A 10,000-nucleotide genomic window follows, 5' to 3' on the forward strand; every position below is an offset into this window, starting at 1 on the left:
TAGGTTAAAAACTATCTAAACCATAACAAAATAAAATCCACAGCAGATAATAAATAGGCAAAGATAGAGAGGAAGGAAGATGCAAACACAAAGACAACACGTGATGTGTTATCGAAGAGGAAACCGAAGTCCTCGGCGAAAAACCTCTCCGCCGCCCTCCAAGCGGTAATCAATCCACTAGAAAATACAGTTGGGATACAAGGACAGCAATAGACCCTCCAAGCCTAATCTACCCAGTGCACCTAAGCCCTCCAAGCTTCTTGCTCCAACGAGGTTGCGCCGAACCTTTTTCTTTTCTAGCTTCCCGGATTCCGCTACTAGACCGTAGCATCAACCAATGAAGATTGGTTCCTTCCTAACTGCTTCCCAGAAATCCAAATAACTGTCTCACAGTGATGATGATGGTGAGAACCAAGTTTGGTATAATGCCTCTCAAGGATTTGACAATGGAGAGGAAGAGAGTTGAGGAATTTGAAGAGACTCTAAGGTAGAGATTGTGGGTGAAACAATCTGGTTTTTCTTTAGGGTTTCTCTCTCAAAATTCTCTCTGGAAGCTCTCTTTCAATCGTGGGTAAAAGGGGTATTTATACTGGAGTGGGAGAGAAATGTGAAACGTCAGGTTTTACAAAACAGGGGTGGCTCGCGGCTTGACCTCGCGGCTTGACTAAGTCGCGAGATCCAGTCGCGAGTTAACCGTATGGCCAGTTGTCCTGTTTTGTCCTGTAGTGCTCCAGCTAGCATGACTGTTCATCTTCCAGCATGCTTGGCACGTGTGCTGCTTCTGGCGGCTTGCAGCCGCGAGTCACCCGCGAGTCTCAGCCGCGAGTCTCTGTTTTCTTGCACACTCTTGAGCAAACTTCACTCTATCTCACTCACTACCCTTACAACAAACCCACCTAAATACAGTGTTACTAAATGCTGAATTACAAGCAAATTTGGCACGGAATAAAGCCAATTAGATGGTTGAATAAATTCAACCTTACAATCTCCCCCTTTGGCTATTCCGTGACAAAACCCTAAAACAGACTCTAGACTTAACATGTGAGTTGGGAACAGTTGAACAAAACTCACTCACACCTAACTCTAGAAGCTGTGAAGCACTTGAATCATATGAACATAATACTCCTGAAACACAACAATACACCATGATCATTGTAAGCAGAAAATTATAAATGCATATGAAACAGGCAATATGTGATCAAGCAAAGATGGAGTTAATAAACAAACCATGGCTTGATCAACCAAGTGAACACCACAAGGTAGTGATCACAGTGCTCATTCACACTTGGAATGAACACAAGGACATACAAGTTAACAAGCACAAGGCAAGACACTTGTATGCTCAACACTCAACCAATGCATAACACATAAGGCATATGCATCTAGGAACAATCCTACAAGGGCATAAGAGTGACAGTACATAAACCAAAATGCAGAACATTTAGATTAAAGTACTGATTTCAACATAGCATAAAGGCTGCATTAAGTAAGGTACATACCATAAAGCCTACAAACTATGCATAAAACATTAACTCTAAAAGCTAACAAAAGCACATGGGTACAAACACAAAAACATCCTGAATAACATCATCAAAATATATTAAAGTTTAAACCAAGAGTATAAGTAAAGAGTTAGGAACAGCTATACACCAAAACACAGTGTATTAAAACCATAAAAACATTAAAAGTACCCAACAAACCATAAGTTTAGAGGATAAGACTAAAAACAAAAGTATGACAAAAGTATGTGTGTACTCCCCCTATCACTATGCACACTTCCCTTTGAACTTTTCTCCCCCTTTTTGTCACGAATAGCTAAAGGCTCTCGTCCAACTTTCGTTGAATATCATCTAGCTGATTCTCCATAGTCTCGAGATGCATTTGGACATGGTTGTTTGTGGAGTAGAGAAGTGCCACAAGCTCATCAACACGTTTCTGAATATGCTCAAGTACACTGCCGACTCTATCAGTATGAGGAGCAGTCTGTGCTTGCGGAATACTAGCCGGTGAAGCTTCAGGAACAGCACGTGATGTAGATGTGGTATGTGCAAGTGTCTCTGAGTCAGGGGCAGATGGAGTAACCGGAGAGATGTGAGCACTTCTTGGTGATTTAGAGGAGTGACTTCTGCTAGCTTGAAGAGTGAACAAGGAAATGGGACGTTGACAAGTCAACATTTTTCCATCTGCAGGAGGAATAATGCCTGCACGAAGAATGAGCTTCATGATGAGACTGCAAAATGAAATAACTCCTCGAGCTGCAGATCGACACGCGGTCTTCCTCAAGGTGTAGTAGATGTGAGCACATATATTAATGGGGGCTCCTGTAATAAGGTCACAAAGAAATAGAGCTCTCCCAAGATTGATGAATGTAGTGTTGGACAGTGGGTAGAGATTGGTGAACATGATCAACTTCAGTGTGGTCAGCTCAGGTGCAAACTTTGCGGTGCTGATGGATGTTCCTGCACTAGATACTTCATGATCGTATCCTAGGATTTGTAAAATTTCTCCAACTTCTGGATTTCGTTCATCATAAGGAGTGATATTCACATTCTGAAGTCTGGTGATGCCGATAAGATTTGCGATGGAGTCTGGGGTAACACTAAACTCTGTTCCTCTAACCCAGAAAATGAGTTCAGGTCCAAGATCAGTTGCATTGGAGAAGCATTCTTTGACCAGCTCATCCATTGGATCATCAAAGTTCCCGAACAAGTTTGCCCAATCTCGTTTCTCAAAGATTCGAGGGATGAAAGTGGTCCCTAAGGTGTTGAACTCTACCACTCGTTCCACTATAGTGGTTGACTTGTCAAACACATTTGAGTAGGCGCGTGAGTTAAGCGGAAGTCTGAACCTATCCTCATTGGGATCTTGAGATGCCTGAGATGATAGACGAGTCCTTTTAGCAACTGGTGTTGCTGGTTCGTCAGCAACAATGTCTTTACCCCTGGAAGATCGACGAGACATCTGCAAGAGAACAGGCCTACAGCAAAGAACCAAACAACAATACCACACAAGATAATTGTCAACAAGATTCAGTGTAAACAAAATTTCAATATATAAACACAAACTGAAGATAGTGCAGACCCAACCAAACTTCCAACAATACAAAGAAGCACAAAATAACAGGGGCAGCAGAATGGTGATAGTGCACCAAGACATAGATAGACAACACAACTGACAAAACTGTCAATGAGACAGGTTATCATGACCATGATATGCAAACAGATACAGCATTCGAACATTTAGAGCAGATAATATAAATCACTCCACCAGAGATATGAACAAGGGGAAAGTATTTCAACATGAAGAAACCAATCATCCACACTAGAGCACATGGTTGAGAGACAAACATTATGTTATCATAAGAACTCAGTAACCAATACCGAACACCAACATCAATACTTAAGCAAGTGAAATGAGTAAGTCAAATAGACACCAAACCCATTTAAGAAAAGATTTTCAGACTCAATAATAGGCAAAAATCAGAACAATGAAAAACACATTGTGACCGCTCAGCATGAAAACAGGAGAGAACAATATCAAACAAGACACTCCATACCCATTACACAAAGAGAGAAGTATTTCGAACACACTATCAATCCAAACGGTAACAAAAATATGCAGGAAAGGAAAATGAGATAGATAAAGCAAAACCCATACCTTTTCTTGTTGATTTGTATAAGAAATGAAGCACCAATGAGGTTTGAAAATGGATTCACGAAGTGTTTGGAAGGAAGATAGTTTAGAGAGAAGATGAACAGTTACAAAAGTTCGAGGGAAAACTGAAAAGAGGTTTAAAAACTGCTCCAGTTTCTGCAAAACACGCGTTTTTCGCGACTTGATTAAGTCGCCACACAGTCGCCAGCTCAAGCCGCCAAAGCACTCAAGAACAAAAATTTGAAAAATTTTTCTAAGTGTTTTTCGCGACTGGAAGGTCTACCCGTGAGTGAGTCGCGAACTGAGCCGCGAAAATCTCTGAGTGAACCTCGTGACTGGACCTTCCACTCGCGAACAAGTCGCCAAAAATGACCAGCGAAGATGCGACTGAGGCTCATGACTTGACATACCCGCGACTGAGCCGCCAAAACAGGGCAAAACAGGATTTTTGAAATTTTCAGATTTTTCAAATAAAATACTTTCCAAAAACACCTAAAACACTCAAAAATCTTTTTGTGCTTGAATTAACAAAGATTGAGCATGTGAAAACACATTTCATCAAGTACAATCACACAAATGAATATGGCATTTATTGAACATAAACTTGTGTGTTGTGTGTGGATATCAACAATGAGATAGTCCTTCGTCTAATGTGAAGCTTCAATGATCGATTCAACCAAGGCATACACAATTAGCACTAGATCATGTGACCTATCTCAATTATAGAAATATGTATATATGACCTCCCACAAAACTTGATAACATGACTTGGAGCTTTACATTTTACTCCACTTTTAATCATAACATTTGATTTTTTTGATCTTTTGAGGCAATCATCTCTCATTGTAAGAGTGATATTTGACATTTCATCTTAATGAACAAGCCTTTGGCTTTTTGAATAAACATTCACTTTAATATAAAGTCGCTTACCCTTTTTCCTAGTCAAATACTAGAATGTGCGACAGGCTTTTGCAGCTCAAGATCTCTTTTCATTTGGAGATTTACATTTGGTGAGCTCTTTTTAGCAAAACAAAAATAAAAAGTGGGAAGATATATAGACACAAGTCTATGCATGTCTCAAGATCAACATAACCATTCACTAATCATTCATGACAAGTTTGAAGATCTATTTACAACAATCACATAGATTTCAAGATTTTTCCCACAGTGATATAAGTGCATGAAAACAAGCAATACTCGAAAATGCACAAAGCCATTAGCACAAAGGTACAAGGCAAAACAAGTTTTGAGACAAAACTCAACAAAGTCAATCAAGCTTTTTGATTTTCTAATTTTTATGTGATTTTTGGATTTTTGACACAAGAAACAAAAAGATTGATAAAACAAAATTAAAAATATTCACAAGAAGACAAGCAAACAACCAACATCAAAAACAGCAAGCAAACCAAACAAACATTGTCGCAAAGCATAGGAAGTATTAATACATGGACATGTTGTAATGCTTATGCATGAGTACCATTTTTCACCCACACGTCACTTGCGTTTGGGGTGATTTCCTTATAGGATTGGGTACGAGAGTTAGGGCTTTCAAACTTTCGTGAGAAGCTTTCCAAGCAGTTGGTGAATGCACCAATCATCTTCATCACGTTCATCATTCCGGGATCTCCATTTTGATCTCTAGATTGATCACCTGCCCAAATTCTCCTATCATTTCTGGGTCCTCCTGACCTTTGAGGAGTTGCACTGTTCTTTGCTCTCAGCTTTTGGCAATTTGGTCGAGTATGCCCTTGAAGTCCGCAGTAATGGCAAACATAAGTTCCTCTAAGACCTCTTTGTGGTCGTGGACGTGACTTGGCACGAGATTCAGACCTGCCCACAGACTGATTACGGGGATTCAGCATCCGTTGGTTCACCACATTCTTCTTCTCCTCAACCTTGAGCTTCTCACCAGTAAGGTCAGCTACAACTGGATCTTTGGCCTTTACAAACTTCACTTCTTTAGTGACATTTCCAGATGAACTACTTCCTCCGGTATATCCCAATCCGGATTTGTCTGAAAAGCTCTTTTGAGATGATATAACATCATCTAGCTTCTTGGTGGTGACCCTCTCTATTTTAGCATTCGCTTGCACAAGCTCATTCTCAAGAAATCTCACTTTTGTGTAAGTTTCGGACAACTCACCATTCAGTGTTTCTATCTCACATTTGGCCTCCCTATATTGAATTAGGAGACTTTTGTAGTCCTCCTCAGCCTTCTTCATTTTTCTCACAGCAGCCTTGGCCACCCTTGTGTACTCACCCGACTTCTCCAAGAGTGAGTTATAATTCTCTTGAAGATTTGCTGTGCTTTCATCTTCTTCAGCATCTGATTCTTCAACAATTCCTAGTGATTCATCATCACTATGTTCTCCAAGGTCTCGTACAAGCAGATTCAACTCATCCGAAGACTCAACATAAGCAATAGTCATAAAAGCTGAATAGTTCCCCTCTCCATCACAGCTTTCTTCAGATTCTGAGTCAGACGAATCCGAGTCACTCAAGGTCGTGGCATACACTTTACCTTTCGATTTCAAATAATTCGGACATTCCTTCTTAAAGTGTCCATGCCCGTTACATTCGAAACAAGTGACACCTTGTGTGGGTTGGGATTCTTTTCCATCTTTCTTTTTGAAATCCCTCTTCTCCCTTCCAGAACTTTGGAATTTTCTTTTATCATCAAATTTGCCATTATTTTTGAATTTCAAGAACTTTCTGAAATTTTTGACAAGGTAGGCTACATCTTTGTCAACCACATCTTCTCCCGATGAGTCTTGATCTTCCACCTTCTCATTAATGGTCTTTAGAGCATGGGATTTACTCTTCCGTTGATTAGGCAGCGACATCTCATAAGTCTGCAGAGAACCAACCAGCTCCTGTACTTTGATGTCATCAAGATCCTTGCTTTCTTCAATTGCTGTCACTTTAGCACGAAAACTTTCCGGCAATGATCGAAGGATCTTCCTTACAATCTTTGAGTCCTCCGTTTTCTCCCCCAAGTTGAACTTACTGACAACCACCTCATTTAGCTTCCCATAGAAAGAGTCAGAAGACTCATCCTCACTCATTTTGAGCTCCTCAAACCGAGTGGTCAGCATTTGCAACTTGGTGTCTTTTACTTTCTTCGTGCCTTCATAGGTGGTTTCCAAAATCTCCCATGCTTCTTTGGCAACGGTAATATGAGAAATCCTGTGAAATTCATCTGGAGACACACCACAGAAAATAGCATTGAGTGCTTTACTGTTAGCATTAGATGCAGCAAGTGCTGCCTTATCCCATGTGGATTTGGCTGCCTCAGGTTTGGTCCAACCAATCTCAACAGCATCCCAAATGGATTCATCAATAGAACACAGAAAAGCTCTCATGCGAACCTTCCAAAAAGCATAATTACTACCATCAAAATATGGAGGTGCATTTAGGGATTGAGACCTATCCATCTCAAAAGGGAGTCAAGGATCACACAATGGTAATGAAACCAATAGCAGTGTACCCGCTCTGATACCAATTGAAAGTTCAAAAACGTGTACAAAACACTTTTGAACGTTTAGACCTCCAAATTACAACTTAACCAATTCAAGCAATATGTCAAACAACTAGTGTGCGGAAACTTAACATATGCTATAATATGAAATAGGTTAAAAACTATCTAAGCCATAACAAAATAAAATCCACAGCAGATAATAAATAGGCAAAGATAGAGAGGAAGGAAGATGCAAACACAAAGACAACACGCGATGTGTTATCGAAGAGGAAACCGAAGTCCTCGGCGAAAAACCTCTCTGCCGCCCTCCAAGCGGTAATCAATCCACTAGAAAATACAGTTGGGATACAAGGACAGCAATAGACCCTCCAAGCCTAATCTACCCAGTGCACCTAAGCCCTCCAAGCTTCTTGCTCCAACGAGGTTGCGCCGAACCTTTTTCTTTTCTAACTTCCCGGATTCCGCTACTAGACCGTAGCATCAACCAATGAAGATTGGTTCCTTCCTAACTGCTTCCCAGAAATCCAAACAACTGTCTCACAGTGATGATCATGGTGAGAACCAGGTTTGGTATAATGCCTCTCAAGGATTTGACAATGGAGAGGAAGAGAGTTGAGGAATTTAAAGAGACTCTAAGGTAGAGATTGTGGGTGAAACAATCTGGTTTTTCTTTAGGGTTTCTCTCTCAAAATTCTCTCTAGAAGCTCTCTTTCAATCGTGGGTAAAAGGGGTATTTATACTGGAGTGGGAGAGGAATGTGAAACGTCAGGTTTTACAAAACAGGGGTGGCTCGCGGCTTGACCTCGCGGCTTGACTAAGTCGCGAGATCCAGTCGCGAGTTAACCGTATGGCCAGTTGTCCTGTTTTGTCCTGTAGTGCTCCAGCTAGCATGACTGTTCATCTTCCAGCATGCTTGGCACGTGTGCTGCTTCTGGCGGGTTGCAGCCGCGAGTCACCCGCGAGTCCCAGCCGCGAGTCTCTGTTTTCTTGCATACTCTTGAGCAAACTTCACTCTATCTCACTCACTACCCTTACAACAAACCCACCTAAATACAGGGTTACTAAATGCTGAATTACAAGCAAATTTGGCACGGAATAAAGCCAATTAGATGGTTGAATAAATTCAACCTTACATATTATAAATTTGGCTACAAGATAGAACCAAAGTTATTGGATTCTACAACTAGCAATTTTGTAATATTATTATCTATATATATATATATATATATAAAATCAAAACTTTTGAAACTCTCACAATTTTCCATGTCAGCACAATATTTAAATAAAATTATTTTTGTTTAGTCTAAACTTAACCAAAAGTAAAACTATATCTCTTTAACAAGTCCAACTTAAACTCAAACTCATCATTATCATTTTTTTTTTTAACTATATAATGCATATTTGTTTTGTATGGCACCAACACAAACATAAAGCCTTTTAGGTTTTCTTTCTTTCACACAAAGTCACAAAAACCTCTCTATACGACACCAAGCCACCAACACATGTATTAGAACTCATTAGTATCTTTGCCTCTCTCCTAGGTGAAGGTTGTTTTTCCACTCTCCCTTTTTTTTTTCTTCTCTTGGTGTTTAAATTTTAGAAATTATTTGTTTAATATTTCTTGGAATTTTTTATGTATAGATTGCTTTGATTGCCCCCTTCACTAAATTTGCTTCCCTTACTCTCTCCTCCGCATCCTCCTTTTGTAAGTTTATCATATTTTTTAATGAATTGTTGGTTTAATATATATATATATATATATATATTTTTTTAATTTAGGTTTTGAATGATAAAATAGGCTTTGCAAAGTCTTACTACTTACTGTCCATAGCCAACAAGAGTTGCAGTACATGAGCCATGGGTGCGCATGTGGATGTGCCCAAGGATGTTCTTCTTTTCTACTATCTTTACGAAGTCATAATATTGTGGTATTCAAGTAGGGCAGTTAGTTTCAACAAGTCTCTTTTTTAGTTTTTATATTATTCATAGGTTTTTAGACATCTATATTAATTGAGATTTATTTGATTTTAGGTCTTATTCTTTTGTGGACTAATTGATCATGGATTGTTCATTTTATTTAAATAAAATTATTTTTGTTTAGTCCAAATCAATATATTACTAAAAGCTGAAGCGTAGCGTTTAATGCTGCTGTGCTCACGTTGAGCCACGTCAACGTCCACGTCATCATCTTTTTTTTTTTTTTTTTTTTTTTTTTTTTCCATTTTCTTATAATTATTTATAATTTTTTTTTTTTTTCATATTTACACTTCTCTAACCTTTCTTCCTCTCTTACCTTTTCATCTCCCCACTACTTCTCTAACCTTTCTCCTTCTCTCATTCTCTCACCTTCTCATCTCCCCACTACTCTCTACATTAATATCATTCTTCATCTTTCCCTTCATCTTCCTCTATTTTTGTCTCTTCTTATTCACACTTTCTTACTATAAATTTGTCACTATCTCATTCATTCCATGCATAGTTTTCCCTTACAAAAAAAAGGTTCTCTCTCTCTCTCTCTCACACACACACACACACACACACAATTTTTGAGTGGATTTTTATTTTTTATTTTTCTTGCATCTTCGCTTTAGGTTGATAATTTTTTATATTCTTTAATCTACTTTAGGTTAATGCGATTCAGTTCTCTCTCTCTCTCTCTCTCTCTCTCTCTCTCTCTTTGATTGTTAAATGTTATCCTATTGCATTATAAATGATTAAATATAAAAATATAATATTATTCTAATACATAGCATGATTTGGATAATTTAATTTGGTAGCTACTGTAATTTGATAGCATGATTTTTATAGTGCTCAATTTAGATGTTAAACTATGAGACTTTAATCATTTTTGTTTATTTTTTAATCCTT

The sequence above is a fragment of the Quercus robur genome, chromosome 9, assembly GCF_932294415.1.
Source record: "Quercus robur chromosome 9, dhQueRobu3.1, whole genome shotgun sequence".
Taxonomy (NCBI): Eukaryota; Viridiplantae; Streptophyta; class Magnoliopsida; order Fagales; family Fagaceae; genus Quercus; species Quercus robur.